Consider the following 15,964-nt stretch of genomic DNA (forward strand, 5'->3'; position numbering starts at 1 on the left):
GAAGGCTGCAGGCAGAGTGGCAGGAAAAGGCAGGGAGGGGGGCTGTGGGGTCCTGGAGTGGCAGTGGTGTTGTGGAGTTCAAGCAGGGTATATTACATTATGCTATAAGGTGGAAGAGGGTGGGGCACATTTTAGAAATATTCCCATTAGAAATGGTAAGAAAGAAAAAAATCTTGTGCCCATGAAGTTGTAAATGTCAGAGCATTGTCTCATCGTTACTGAAAATGTGATCATTCCAGACACACAGAACTGTGCTCTCAGTCACCCGCATCAGTGCTTCTGTATATTCTGAGTTGCATTAATTTGCAGGCCACTTATTTAATATGAAACTGTGCCTGCTTGTTACTTGGTAGCAGACCTGGGAGCCAGGTGGCCTGGGTTCAGATTCCGGCTCCGCCTCTTACTGTGTGAACTTGGATGGGGCTGTGTACAGTCAAGCAGGTTGTGCACTGCACAACGTGGTGAAGGGTTCCTGAAATCCCGACTACCCTTATTGCCAGGAATATGCCTTTTGTGGGTCTGTGCTGTGTATGTGCAGAGGATGTGAGGCACTCTTTCACCTTGCACAAAGGCACTGCATGGGTTGGTTCTGGCTCTGGCTTTGGGCAGGTTACCTCTGCGCATCAGTTTCTTCTTTCGTTGGGAGAATAAATGAGTTACCACATGTAATGTACTTGGAACAGTGCCTGACACATGGCTAAGAACCATGGTAAGGATTAGATGCCGATTATATGTAGTAGCGGAATGAGCTGAGCCTCCTGGGTCTCCTCTGAAGGCTTACCTTGAGTTTCCCAAAGCCTGGCATTTAGGAGAGGATATAGCTCTCCACCCCTTACAGTTTGGTCACTGAGTTTGCATTTTTTTCCCCAAAGATTACAAAGATTTCCAAAGGTTCTCTCTAAACCTTAAGCTTTTCCAGATTGCAGCTGCTTAATCTTAAGGCAGGTGACCTTGGTGTTCCTGGTGCTTTCTTCGTCCGAAAGAGGATGAGGTAGTTGGGGCTAAGGACACCCCGGGTAGTCTAGCAAGATTTGCCATTCAGACATTTGCGTAAATCTTATCCCTAAACATCAAACTGGAGAAATACAGGTGTGCTATAGGGAGAATGAAAACAGCCCTTTCCAATTTGGGACAGTTTGCTTGGAAGGCGGGGCCTTACCCCTGTGGCATCTGGATCTGTTCGGTAACTGCAACCTTCTTTTTTTTTTTTTGTCTTTCTTTCTTTCTCATGGTTCTTGTATGAATTCTAATTAAGAGACATTACATTCAGAATTATAGCACTCATAGTGATAATTTTCAGAAGACTATAACAACTTCTTTGCCACTTAAGGGGTACAAAGGGTGCAGCTGTTTCTCTGAATGAATTCTTAAATAAATTACTACTACTGTGTCTGGAATTGGTGGTTCTTGGTTTCACTGACTTCAAGAATGAAGCCGTGGACCCTCGCGGTGAGTGTTACAGTTCTTAAAGATGGTGTGTCCGGAGTTTGTTCCTTCAGATGTTCAGATGTGTCTGGAGCTTCTTCCTTGTGGTGGGTTCATGGCCTCGCTGACAGGAGTGAAGCTGTAGACCTTCGCGGTGAGTGTTACAGCTCTTAAAGGCAGGGCCTCTGGAGTTGTTCAGTCTTCCCAGTGGGTTCGTGGTCTTGCTGGCTTCAGGAGTCCTCGAAGCTGCAGACCTTTGCGGTGAGTGTTACGGCTCATAAAGGCAGTGTGGACCCAAAGAGTGAGCAGCAGCAAGATTTATTGCAAAGAGCGAGAAAACAAAGCTTCCACAGTGTGGAAGGGGACCCGAGTGGGTTGCCGCTTGCTGGCTCCAGCAGCTTGCTTTTATTCCCTTATCTGACCCTACGCACATCCTGCTGATTGGTCCATTTTATAGAGAGCTGATTGGTGTGTTTCGACAGAGTACTGATTGGTGCATTTACAATCCTTGAGCTAGACACAGAGTGCTAGACAGAAAAGATCTCCAAGTCCCCACTAGGTTAGCTAGACACAGAGTTAGCTACAGATTACCAGTTGGTGTATTTACAAACCCTGAGCTAGACACAGAGTGCTGATTGGTGCGTTTACAATCCTTGCGCTAGACACAGAGTGCTAGACAGAAAAGTTCTCCAAGTCCCCACTAGGTTAGCTAGATACAGAGTACCAATTGGTGTATTTTCAAACCTTGAGCTAGGCACAGAGTACTGATTGGTGCATTTACAAACCCTGAGCTAGACACAGAATGCTGATTGGTGCGTTTACAATCCCTTAGCTAGAAGTAAAAGTTCAGGAGCCCAGGTGGCCTCACCCAGTGGATCCCGCACAGACTGCAGTCGGAGCTGCCTGCCAGTCCCCAGCGGTGCCTGCACTCCTCAGCCCTTGGGCGGTTGATGGGACCAGGCGCCATGGAGCAGGGGGCAGCGCCAATGGGGGAGGCTCCACTGCAATGGGGGAGCTCAGACATGGTGGACTGCAGGTCCCCAGCCCTGCCGTGTGGGAAGGCAGCTAAAAATTTGAGTGCAGCGCTGGCAGCGGACGCTGCTGGGGGACCCGGGGCAACCTCTGCAGCTGCTGGCCTGGGTGCTAAGCCCCTCACTGCCCTGGGCAGGTAGCGCTGGCCAGCCGCTCCATGTGCGGGCCGTGGAGCCTGCACTTGCACCCGCTGGAACTCGTGCTGGCCTGTGAGCGCTGCATGCAACCTGGGTTCCCGCCCGCACCTCTTCCTCCACACCTCCCCGCAAGCAGAGGGGGTCGGCTCCCGGCGTTGGCCAGCCCAGAGAGAGGCTCCCACAGTGCAGTGGCGGGCTGAAGGGCTCCTCAAGCGCTGCCAGAGTGGACGCCGAGGCTGAGGAGGCGCCGAGAGCAAGGGCTGCTAGCATGTTGTCACCTCTCATTACACTCGAATTTTCCTATTTGTAGCTGTGTTACAGGTTACTGACCGCAGGTCCATGTTCCAGACATTCTTTGCCAACACAGATTAATTAAAAGAGAGCCACCCCCAAAGCCTTAGGGTGAACTGGGAAAGAGAAAACAGGCCATTCCTTGGTAAAAGTTCGTAGTTTTCTTTCCCAATACATCTTTTTATTGAGAACTTCCGTTTTTATCCTGTGTTACTCCTCTGCCCGTCTCACACTCTCGCTCTATCTGCTGGATTTTGGCCACAATGCACCTCATTCATTTGTATCAGTTGCAGTTGTCAGATGGACATTTGTTGATGGTATTCTTCCTCATGCATCTTTTTTAAAGCACCTTCCTGAGAGGTTTTGCTCCTGTAGTTTTTATTGGTTGTTATTCTGACAGCTGAACACCAGGGTTCAGGTTGAGAGGTCCTCTCAACGTACTGGAAAACGTATGAACTCTTTCTCATCATCGCGCAGTTCTGTATTTGAAACAGCAAATGATTCTTGGGCCGTGGCATCGAGGTGGTATTCGGGCTCCTCCTGGGGGGCGGGTGGGGCTCTGTAGGAAGTAGAGCTGCTCCAGCAGCATGCTGGTGATCTCCTTCCCTAGGACATGGGTACTCAGGAAGGGCGGACGCTCCCCTTCACCTTCTCTCTCCTTTCATGGGCCATAATTGTTTTGGTCCGAGCCTTGATGTTCTCCCAGCACTTCTTCAGCTATTTGAAATCTGGCAGGGACAGCTCGGCTGAGAGTTGTGTTTGTGGGCCAGCGCCTGCAAGTACATTGCTTAAGGCCAATAGTTTGTGCATCACTTTTCTTATATTCCAGCACATATTTGTACTTTTCTACTAAAGCCAGCAGGGTGCTCTTTTCTAGTTCTAAGAAGTATTTGGCAGGTTTTATAATTTCATTGTTTTGCATTTTCCACTATATTTCTCCTGGCCGCTAGGCATCCTGTAATCCCAGCTACTTGGGAGGCTGAGGCAGAAGGACTGCTTGAGCCCAGGAGGTCACGGCTACAGTGAGCCATGTTTGCACCACTGCACTCCAGCCTGGATGACAAAAGGAGACACTGCAGCGGCGTGCCCCGCCCCCCCCCCCTTTTTTTTTCTTTTTTGAGACAGAGTCTTTCTCTGTCACCTAGGCTGGAGTGCAATGGTACGATCTTGGCTCACTGCAACCTCCGCCTTCTGGGTTCAAGCGATTCTCCTGCCTCAGCCTTCTGAGTAGCTGGAACTACAGGTGCCAGCCACCATACCTGGCTAATTTTTGTATTTTTAGTAGAGATGGCGTTTCACCATGTTGGCCAGGCTGGTCTTGAACTCCTGACCTCAAGTGATGTGCCCACCTTGGCCTCGCAAAGTGCTGGGATTACAGGCGTGAGCCGTGCCCGGCCTGACTTCTTGTTTGGGGCACAAATCAGACTGTATAAGAATCATGAGAAAAACAGTAATATCTTGGGCTTTCACCAAATGCTTTAATCCTGGTCAGCACTGTCTTTAGAAGACATAAATTTCCATAGTTTCTTGATTTTAGGATATATTTCATAGTTTAATATTTCTGAAATTGGGAGGGTTTGTATGATATCTTTAATGTAGTGTTTCTTTTCTCTCCCCAAATGCTGTTATTACATTGATTATGTGTCTTATAAATGAACATCCCTACCTCTTGTGGGTCATCCAGGAAGGAATTTGTTTTATTGGTCAGTAGAAAAGACTCTGACCTAATTAGTGTATCAAGTAGGTATTCTGTGTAAGTTAATGCATTTATTTTATTTTTTATTATTTTTGAGATGGAGTCTCACTCTGTTGCCGAGGCTGGAGGGCATTGGTGCCATCACGGCTCACTACAACCTCCGCCTACTGGGGTTCAAGCGATTCTCGTTCCTTAGCCTCCTGAGTAGCTGGGATTACAGGTGCATGCCACCATACCTGGGTAATTTTTGTATATTTAGTAGAGAGAGGATGTCACCATGTTGGCCAGGCTGGTCTCAAACTCCTGACCTCAGGTGATCCGCCCACCTCAACCTCCCAAAGTGCTGGGATTACCGGCGTGAACCACTGTGCCTGGCCAAGTTAACACATTTAGTCTTTGGAAGAAACTGAAGCTCAGCACTAGGTCAGTAATTTGTTAAAGGTCACACCGCTAGAAAAGAGTAGATCCAGTATGTGAGCCCAGCTCTGTCTAACCATGATGTTCAGTTCTTTCTCCATCCCAGGAGAGACCTGTACTTCTTCACCTCTGGCTCCTGCTGTTTTTTTAAGCCTAGGATGCCCTCTTCTCTTCCTATTGAAACTTCATTTATGGGCCAGGCACTGTGACTCAGGTCTGTAATCCCAGTCCTTTGGGAGGCTGAGAAGGGAGGATCTCTTGAACCCAGGAGTTTGAGACCAGCCTGGGCAAGATGATGAGACTCTGGCCTCTACAAAAATTAAAAAAAAAAAAAAAAAATTAGCAGGGGTAATGGTGTTCACCTGTAACTCCAGCTACTCAGGAGGCTGAGATGGGAGGATTGCTTGAGCCTGGGAGTGTGAGACTGCAGTGAGCTATGATCACGCCACTGCACTTCACCCTGGATGACAAGAGAGAGGCCCTGTCTCTACTGGAAAAAAACAAAAAACAAAAATCCCAAAACAAAGCTTATACCACCTGTTCCCCAAAAACCTACTGGGAAAAAAAAGCTCCATTTATTATTCTTTCAATTTGAATAACATTTTGTGATTATAAAAATGATACCCGTTCTTTGAAAATACAAAAAAGTAAAAAATAAAACTTTTCTATTTCCAGTGTTTACATTTTGAGATGTTAATTTTGCTATAAAAATAGAAATTGACCTCAAACTTGAAAAAAGAAAATTAATGCCTTTAAGTTAAAATAAAAAAGATATGTGGAGATCATACTGCAAATGTAGTTTCCTTATCTTGAGTTGTTAACTTTCTAGAAGATTATGGGCATTGCCTCATATCATTAAATACACTGTTAAAAGGGACTTTAAAAAAAAACCAAAAAGTTGCCTCATAGTTTTCTGTGATTGACACACCAGAATGTAGTTACCTACTTCCCCATGTTTGGCTATTTTAAGTTACACTTCCCTGAATAGGCTTATGCTTACACTTAATTGTTTCTTTAGGATAAATTCCTAGAAGTGGAGTCTGGCTCAAGGGGTGGGGGCCGCTTGTGGGGCTTCTGTTCCATCGTCCTGTTTCTCTGCTGCCCTCCAGGGGGGCGATGCCGTTCCACGCTCCTGCCATGCTCCTACCACAGCCACACTGGGGAGTCCCTCTGCCAGTGCTGCCAAACATCTACCCATATGTTTCCATGTTGTATTTCCTTGCTTATTATTAAGGTGGGAGGTTCGTTACCATTGCTGGCAGAGGTAACTTTCCTTTGAGATAAACAGGTATATTTCCTTGGCCTGTTTAACTGACTTCTTCATGCAACCACACTCATTCTTCAAGACCCAATTCAAAGCTCATCTTTTCCATGAACTTTTTCCAGACACCTGTCTTTTCTCTGAAGCTAGAAGCTTTAATTTTCATATTTGAATTCTCGCAGCCTGCGTGTATCTGAAAACGCTTGTCAAAGACACTTTTGCATTGTAACTTGATATCTTTGGCCCCCACTTGAATCTGAGGTCTTTAGGGTAGGAGATGGGTCATTCATTTCTGTATTGTTTGCAGGGCCTTGGCACCATACTGGGTAACTAGTGGGTACTGGATACTCTTGAATGGATGGATAGATGGACACACACTGTTCTTAAAAAACAAACCAGCCCATCCCACACCCGTCAGCAAAATGAGTCTAATGCCATCTTATGAAATTGCTCTTCCTTCCGCATCTTTCCCTTTGGAATCAGTGAGGTTTTGCTCCATCTAAAGACCCAGCAGGGGCTCACGCCTGTAATCCCAGCACTTTGGGTGGCTGATATGGGTGGATTGCTTGAGCCCAGGAGTTTGAGACCAGCCTCGGCAACATGGTGAAACCCCATCTGTACAAAAAATACAAAAATTAGCTGAGTGTAGTTGTGTGCGACTGTGGTCCTGGGTACTCAGGAGGCTGAGGTGGGAGGATCGTTTGAGCCTGGGAGGTCGAGGCTACACTGAGCCGTGATTACACCACCACACTCCAGCCTAAGCGACAGAGTGAGACCCTGTCTCAAAAAAACAAAACAAAACAAAACACCCAGCAGGGCAGATGGCGTAACCGGCAAAGCTGGCCTTAGCGGTGAGGTTGAGCATGGCAGCCTGAGCAGGGATCTGCTCCAAATAGTACATCTACCGTGGGCTCCTGGACCTTTCTCCTTTTGCTAGAAGAGAAGCACCAGCACCCTTCCTTTTCCTCTTGTGACGTTTTAAAATGTATTATTACCATTCATAGCCTTATAAAATCACTACACAGTAATTACAGAACATTTGGAAAACACAGAAAAGTAGAAGGAAGAAAATGATTACCTATAGCCTTCCCACTCAGATCAGCCCATTCATAAATGACATTTCTGCTGTGTTTTCTTTCAGTTGTGTTTTCCAGGCAAAGACTGTGTGTGCAAAGTTTTGCTTACGTAGTTCTTGCCATCCATCATGCAGATTTTTTTTGTCCTGCCTGTCGCTTAGTAAAATAACACAAAAAACTTCCTATGTTTTTATAAACCTGCTCAGTGGCTTTGTCATAGTTGAGTAGGTGTTTTTACCATCGCCTCCTTAGCTGGGCTTCTATTGTTGGGTCTTTGGGTTGTTTGCACTGTGTCCCTCTAGTAAACAATGTCGGGACGGACAAGTTTATGTTGGGTGTTTCCTGGTCCCTTTGCTGGTTACCCCAGGCAGACTGGCCCATACCAGCCCTTCCCCGCTTCATTCTCCTCCCTTGGGGCCAGTGCCCCATTTGCCTCTCGGTTTGTGTTTCTCAGTCTCTGTGTGTAGCAATATGTTGAGAAATGGCTTCCTTTTTCAGGAAGAAAACTCAAGATGTTGAGCCTTGAGGAGGCCGTGCACAAAGGTGCAGAGTCCTGCCTGTTGGATCATGGCCTTGGCACTGCAGGGCGGCCCCCTTCTGCCTCACAGGCCCAGGGTTACAGAGGGTGCAGGTGACCGAGAGGCCACGCCTTTGGAGGGGCTGCCTGGCAAACCTTTTCCCCTGACAGTAAGCTGAGGGGGTGGCCCTGGTCATATGCTGCAGGTCTCTGGAGAGGGTATAGTGAATACCTGGGTCCATTTTCTGCCTGGTCCCAGACTCGGATCCGTCATGGCAGATCTGGCCCCTGCGTTCTGTGGGCGAGTGTTGGGGGAGAACCCCTCCTGTGGGGTTGCTGAGATGTGTGCTGCGCTGGAGGTGGCTTCAGCCCTGCTCCTCTGAGCAGCTGCTTGGAACATGCTGTTGAGCTCCAGAGAGCACTTCAGCATACAGCCAGTGGCACCCTGAGGAGCTGCGGTAACAAAGGCCACTGCAGCACTCAAGGCTCAGGTTTGGATGGTGGAATAACATTGCCTGGGTTCACCTGACACCCTGGACAGTTACTTTATCTCTCTGTCTTTCACCTCCACGTGGGGATAGTAATAACACCCACCTCCCCGGATGAAATGAGTTAGCATTCTATACACTTCTTAAAACAGTCCCTGTTTGTAATTAAAAATAGGGAACCAGTGTTACCAGCTAGACCAGTCGCTCACAGCAGGTTGAACCCAGGCCTTCTGCTGTCCAATATGGGGGAAAGAGTGCTGGACTAGAACCAGGAGACCTGGAGACCGTCCTGGCACTGCCTTCTACTTTGTGTGACTTTGACTGAGTCATTGTCCCTCTCTGGGCCTCAGTTTCCTCATCAGTTTTTCATCTATTTCTGTGAGATGACCTTAGGCCCTTCTTAGAACTTACAAGGATTTTGTAATTTAAAGGCATTTCAGACATCTCAAGACGAGTCTGGTCCTGCTAATAATCCCCACTGGTTGACGTGGTCCTTAGATGGGGCCGATTGCAAAGGCCAGAGGGCAGGAGATGCAGAGCCCTGTAGGGTTTGCCCGGTTTTTCTCGGTGCGGGTGAGCTATCCTCCACCTAGAGGGTTACAGTAGCTGGGTCACCTGGGAACAGGCTGTGGAAGAACTGGCCTCCTTGGGAATGTGCTGTCCTGCATGGCAGAGGTACATTTCAGGTACGGGCTGCTCTGTGAGGCCACCCTGTGCTCCAGCCCGCAGCACTTGAGACTGACTTGCCCTGAGGTCTGTGTGAGCGAAATCGGGTCTTATGCAAGAGTGAGTGCGTGCATCTCCGCTTTGAGCTGTTACGTCAGAAAGCTAAATACAGAGAGCCCTTGCGACTGGAGAACTAGCAGGAGGCCCTCGCTCTGATTCTTTGTCAGCGGGTGGGATGGGGTAGGATGTGGCTTACAGGCCACTGTGGAGGAGAGGACTGTGCTAGGAAAGAGGTTGGAGCTGGTGGACTCTCTCCCAGGCGCTGCTTTTCCCACAGGCCTTCTGGAAGGTTCTGGCCTCCTCCTGATCAGGTGGCAGAGCATCCCCGGGGCTCCTCACCAGGATTCGTGTGCTCTGTGTCAGTGATGTCTCCATCTGCATCATTGCTGGTGGAGCACAGTGGGAAAGGTCAGCCTTCAAACTGTGGAAGGTCAGACCCAGCGCCTCAAGCCTGGAGGGGCAGCATGGGGCATCAGCCTCTTATGAGTTTAAGTTGGCTCTGGCACATACCAGCTGGGTGACGTTGGCTTGGCTTCCTGACTCTCTGAGTCCTTTTTTATACATGAGAACATTTGTACTAAGATGCCCAGCATTGGTCTGATGGACAGTAGGCACCCCAAAAGTCTCAGTCATTCAAGGAGGTAATGTAACCCATAGTTAAGAGCATGGGCTGAGCAGCTGAACTTCCTGGGTTCAGTTTCTTGCTCTGCCACTTACTAGCCACATGATGTGGGACTGTTCCTCATCCTCAGTTTATGCCTCTGTACAATGGGGATAGTTATGTTAGGGCATCTCTCATAGGTTTGTTGCAAGGGTTAAGTGAGTTAGTTCAGTTGTCCCTTGGTATCCACAGGGGACTGCTCCCAGGAACCCCCTAGGATACCAAAATCCAAATTCTCAAGCCCCCTCAGTACAGATGCAGATGCAACTTTTTTTTTTTTTTTTCTTGGACAGAGTCTTACTCTATCACCAGGCTGGAGTGCAGTAGCACAATCTTGACTCAGTGCAACCTCTGCCTCCAGGGTTCATGCGATTCTCCTGCCTCAGCCTCCCGAGTAGCTGGGACTACAGATGCACACCACCATGCCCAGCTAATTGTTGTGTTTTTAGTAGAGGCGGGGTTTCACCATGTTAACCAGGATGGTCTTGATCTCTTGACCTCGTGATCCGCTCACCTCAGCCTCCCAAAGTATTGGGATTACAGGCGTGAGCCACCGCGCCCATCTGTAACCATTCGTTTTTTAAAAAAGACTTCTGATCTGCCATTGAATCTATGGATACAGAACCCACAGATCCTAAGTGCTGACTGTACACATGAAGTGCTTAAAGCAGTGTCTAGCGCATGATAGCCACCCTTGTTGGAGTTAGCTGTCATTGTCTAATTTCTTCAATAAGGGTGGTCAGTTCATTTCTTGGGAGCTTGGCAGCATACTGTCTCTCTTTATTTTGAGATGCATCCCCACTCTGTTCAGCTAGAGCTTGTCCAGGGTGAAGGGGTGTGTGTGTGTGTGTGTGTGTGTGTGTGTGTGTGTGACCGCTTTTTTTCAGCCGTGTCACCGCTATTCAGGTCTGGAGAGAGCTCCCCTTGCAGCCTGTGGGCCAGGCCTCTCCTTGGCTGACTTCTTCGGGCTTGTGTATCTTGTTAGCCATCCTGGTTTGCCTGCCTCTTCTGCACAGACTGTGCTCAGAGGTTTGTGTTGCACAGTTTGGCTCGGGTGTGCCCAGCTTTTGACCTCCTGAGAATGAAGTAAGGGCCAGGAAAGCCATCCTATCAGTGTGAGTGTGTTCCAGCCACGCCTGGCCTTGTCTATGTTTGCCCCTTTTCAAGGAATACACTAGGGTAGCTTCGGACATGCGATGTAGATGGAGTCATCCAGGAATGTGTTTAAGAATCTTAAAGCAATAAACAAGTCAGACTAACTGCTTTCAAAGAATACAAGAGACTGGAATTTTCATGATAGAGATGGCTGACAATGAGTGTTAATCTATTTTAGCAGGCCTCATGTGAAGCAACAGACATTCCCCTCTTCCCCCATTTTACAGATAAGGAAACTGAGGCAGAGAGTGGTTAAATAATCTGAGTTAAAGCAGCTAGTCAGTGGCCGAGCTGGGATTTGAACCCTGGTCTGTTGGCCTCTAGGCCCCAGCACCTGACTATCCATCACTCTACTGCCCCTGGCTGGCATTCCTGGGATTATGCAGTGGCGGCATCCTGTCCCCTGAGCCCTTTCTCATCCCCCACTAATGGTGGTGCTGGTGATGTGAGCCCAGTTACAGCTGTGTTGCCTGAGGTGCACAGGGCCTAGGGGGATAACTGCGTTATCTTTAGCCATTGCTTATTAGAGAGGGTGGTCTTGCCTTCTTTCTCCCTCCCAGAGCTGGTATCACCTAAACCTTGCTGCCATTTTATTCCTGGGTTCCAGGTCTGATTTTTATTTCCCCTACATCCCTTACCTCCTTCCTCTGACCAGACAAAATGGTCCCTCAGGAAAAGAGCTTTGAGGATTATACAGTGGAGATGGCTGTGGCTAATCAGTGACCTTCTCAGATTGCTTAGGAAAAGCGTGATTGTCCTTGTCAGGACTTTCTTCCCTGAGAGGCATCTAAGAGGTCCCTGAGGTCACAACTGGAAGTGACCCTGGGTGGGACGCAGTATCTCAGGGGTGCTTTGTTTTAATCTATGATTTTAAAATCATGCTTTCCTGGGTGGGAGTTGGGGTGGGCAGTGGTTGTGAAGCTGGCGCCACAACATAGGATGGTGTGTAGCCTTGGCCATGTCCCTTTACCTCTGAGCCTTGGTTTTCAGTGAGGATCAGATGAGGTGCTGTCTTGCCAGAGCGCTCCATAAACTCTGCAGTGCTGTGACTGAGTGTGAGGTGCTGCGACCAAGTATCCGTAAGGTACACAATCATCACATTGGTGTGTGCCACAGAAAGAACGGACAGTCATGTCACTAGGGGTAATTCTGGTCTCATTTGAAACTCAGCGTGGTGATTTGGTGCCAGAGGTGTTCCTTGGGCCTCTGGTACAAGTGGATTGTTAAAAGAGTGTAGATGCTGATCTGCCCTCATGCATAGAGCTTCATTTCACAGCCGGTTGCTCTCCTTGTTCCGTGGGAAGCTTGCAGATACATTAACAGATCAACAATTGTGATCCTTCATCTGGACGCTTGCCTTCTGCACTCTTCCCCTGTCACCCGTCCTGGTTTTCCTATCAGCTGCCAAAGGCACAGCTTTGACGTTAAGATTAAGATTGCAGCGAAGGAAGATGGGAAGGAATCTTTGCTAGGAGCTCGCCGTCAGCCAGCTGCTGTGTCATACTGTTTTGTCTTCACAGTGATCTTTTGAGGCTGCTCTTTGCCCTTCATTTATAGCAGAGGAAGTAAAGGCTCAGACATTCAATTGCCCATGGGCCCTTAGCTGGTAGGAGTCAGGGGTGAGATGTGTACTTGGGTCTGTCTGACTCTAATGTCCATGGTCTTTCTGATTAAAATGATTAAATCTCCCTCTCTGTCTTGCCAGGAGCACCTAGGCCCACTCTTCTTTAGGGGATGGTATGCTTCCTGCCCTGCATATGGGATGGAGACGGGTGGATGGAAGGCTGGAGAGGGCCCTATGGGGCCTGGCCACGATGGCAGACACTGCCTCTCTCCAATTGCTTTCTGTCTGACCCACCTCCAGGGGTGTGGGGAAGAGTTGGAGATGGTACTGTTGGAGCAGCGGCTTGTGCTGTTGGCAAGCATAGGGTTCCCCTCTGCCTGGGAGACAGGGCAGGCACAGCGCTGAAGTGAGAGACAGCTGGGCTGGGGCTGCCTGTGGGCTGAGTGCCCTTTGAGGGTGGAATCCCCAGTCGAAGAGCCCCTCCCCGAGAAGCACCAAGTCCTAGTAAATCAAACAACAAACAGGGCTCTGCTTGGGCGGCTCATTTGCTGGAGAAACTCAGTGCTTCAGCTTCCTGCTAAAGGTATGCTGGTATGCCAGAAATTCCTTGGACAAGCAAGAAGGGAAGTCATGTCTTTATAGTAAAAACACTAATAAAACAGCTCTAGAATCTTCTCCTTCCTTTACACCCACACTACCACTAACTAAATTACCTTTTGTTCTTATCATTTGCTGAATTGCAGTGCTGCTTAATTGATTTTCCTGTCTTTGGTTTCTCCACACCCACTTCAATCTGTCCTCTTTATGGTTTCCAGAATGAGAATCGTTCAGAAATGCAAATCTGATCACGTTTTTTCCTTCGCTTCCTGCCCCATGCCTGTAAGATTGAGTGCAGATGCCTGAGTGCAGATTCCAGAGTGACCTTCTGGAACTTTGTAGGACCTGCATGAACTGGGTTCCCTGACTGAAACAAAAAAAGCGGTACCAGCCATTGATCTGGAGGGTCCAAGAAGGCCCTGCATCGGGAAGAGGTTTGGTTGTTGGATGACTGGATGATGGGCAGAAGTTCTTCGTTGCCCTTATTCAATTGCTTCAGGCACAGGGGAGTTAGGGGGTAAAGTGGGTGTCTTTCTTTCTCATGATTTAGTCCTGTTGGTCCCCACAACCCCTAAGGACTGCTGGTACTAACAGCACATGAGGTATTGGGGGTTGTTGTATCGAATTGAGGTAGGAAGGAAAACTTGAAAGGCAGATCAAGACAGATCATTTACTGGCTTTTCAAAGAATTGCTTTCTGAAGAGCAGTGTTTGGACTCACCTTGGCTTTGCAGGTGGGAGCTGTATTAGGCTATTAGGTCAGGGAAATGCCTTACTCTTCAGTTCTGCATCTCACAACCTCCATGGCGCGTGAAATGGCCTAGCAGTTGTTTCTGAGAAAACTCGGGCCCTTGGCCATTCACCCTGGCCCAGCCCAAGCTCTGCATTTCCCAGGAAGCATCATGGCTGCTTTTAACCCATATTTGACCACATAGTCTCTTCTTTCCCTGACTGCTCATTCTTAGTACTGGAGCAGTGGGAACAAGTGATTTATCTAAGGTGGGTGCTTAGTTGCACAGAGGAACTAACTCATCAGTGCTTCCATACAGGGTCTCTTGCACCCACTGCTGCACCAGCCAAAGGCAGTCAGTCATACTCTTAGACAAGTGAGCTCGTTTTGTCTTAGCCTGGAGTTGAACCTCCCATCTACAGTCTGTTGTCAGGTCCTCAGACTTTGCATTCCCAGTGGAGCTGAGGGAAGGGCAGGAGGCCCTGAGTTCCCAGCTGTGGCCGTTCTCACCCCTGGCCTCCTTGGGAACGTCTCCACTTGTGGTCTGGGTTAGACTTGTTTGTTTGTGTTTGAAGTTCCCCGACTCTGAGTTTGACGTCAAGGCAGGATTGCTGGTGGGAGGCTTGGCGGGGAGGTTGTCTCTACACAAATGCAAAAGCCTGGCAGCTTCCCCAGGAGAGTGCGGGTGCGGGCGGGGCTGGGCGAGGGCTGGCTGTTGCGAAATGCCCAGCTCAAGGATTGAGGTCACTTGTACTTTCTCCTCTCCTCGCCCCACTTTCCCCGTGTGCTTCTCCTGCTCTGCCCCATGCCCATGAATGTCAGCCCCCGTGGGTGCCCTTGAGGGCTGGGTAGTGCTGGAGCCAAGGGCTGTCTCTGGTGCCCTTGGAGCTGGGTGCCGTGGTTGCTGCATGCCTGTGCGTGGAACTGTCAGCTGCCTCACAACCTCCAGAGGCCTCCTTACATTCTCAGAAATCATTTTGCAACAAGTTGGCCATGGCAGCAAGGCTAGACTGCTTAGCTGACTGGGTTGGCGGGAAGTTCCCAGAAACGCACTCCAGCTTTGGGAAGGAAGTGGAAGATGTAAGGGGAGCTTCCCCGAGGCGTGGACAGGACGGGCCAATAGTGGAGGAGGAGCAGCAGCTTCAGGGACCACTGGAGGGAAGGCTGGAGTAAGTCGCCAGGGCTTTGGTGGCATCCTGAGGTGTGGGATGGTGTAGTCAGCGACTTGGCAGGAGCAAAGACTGCTGTGGGCACCACATAAGAGTCTGGTGCTGCCCACTGAGGAGGAGGGAGTCGGGGTCTTGTGGGTGCTGGTGAGCTGGAAGCTGTCCAGGAACTGCACCTGCCACAGGAGGACTAAATAGAACAAGAGGCAAGTGATGGACGAGTGGAGTGGCTGTCCAGTTGCTTCATGTCACTCTGTAAAGCATGCTAGGATCTTCTTAAAAGGGATGGCCTCAGGTTATAGGCGGGATGATGGCTAGTTTTAATGAATGTAGTGCTGGCTTAGAGCCAGGGGTGGGGTACAGCCCAGAGGGTAGGTTACTGCAAGTCAGGACCAGAGGTGGTGGCCCAGTTGGGTGGCTAGATACATTTAGAGGGTGTGGGCAAGCCTGTGGCTCTTATTCACAGGATTCACTGCCTGGAACAGTCTAGGCGTGGCTGGATTTTGGGCTTTGGATCGCAAAAGAGGTAGACCCTGCCCACTGCCATCCTGCTTGTACCAGTCAAGACAGCTTGGGGTGTGGGTTGCAGGAGTCATTATTTTGAGAGGTGCATAGAGAGCATTAGATTGAGGTTGGAATGCCTTCTTTAACCATAGGATTCAAGAAAGTTACAAAGCCTGGTGCCTTGGTTTCCTCATTGTGAGATGGGAATAATGAAGTACACCTTTAAGTCTTATGGGTTTCACATGTGTGGTTTCATGATTTGCGAGTGATGGTAAAGGATGAGCAGTGACTTGTCATTTGGCTGAGGCTGGACTCGATGGCAGGCATGCGGGTGAGCATCCCTGTGCCAGTGAGTGAGGCCAGTGTGCTGCCCAGCACCCATATCCCGATATAGCTTTGTTTTTACTCAATGTTGAGTACACAGTACATCCCATCAGAAGTCTGGAAGGGTCTGTAGTGTTTTCAGTTACACATGACTGTATTTTGTGGAGGGAATGATGTGCTTTAGGGACATTGCCAGCT

General features: G+C 49.0%; 1 protein-coding gene and 1 pseudogene across 3 annotated transcripts in view; one reads left to right on the forward strand and one right to left on the reverse strand.

Annotated features, from left to right (window-relative positions):
• Positions 1-15,964, forward strand: part of LOC105475948 (kinase suppressor of ras 1) — a 169,491-nt gene that overhangs the window by 69,023 nt on the left and 84,504 nt on the right. The gene's annotated exons all lie outside the window — the stretch shown is intronic.
• Positions 2,967-3,807, reverse strand: LOC105475982 (myb/SANT-like DNA-binding domain-containing protein 3 pseudogene; annotated as a pseudogene).

This window comes from Macaca nemestrina, chromosome 17 (genome assembly GCF_043159975.1).
Source record: "Macaca nemestrina isolate mMacNem1 chromosome 17, mMacNem.hap1, whole genome shotgun sequence".
In the NCBI taxonomy this organism is placed as follows: domain Eukaryota; kingdom Metazoa; phylum Chordata; class Mammalia; order Primates; family Cercopithecidae; genus Macaca; species Macaca nemestrina.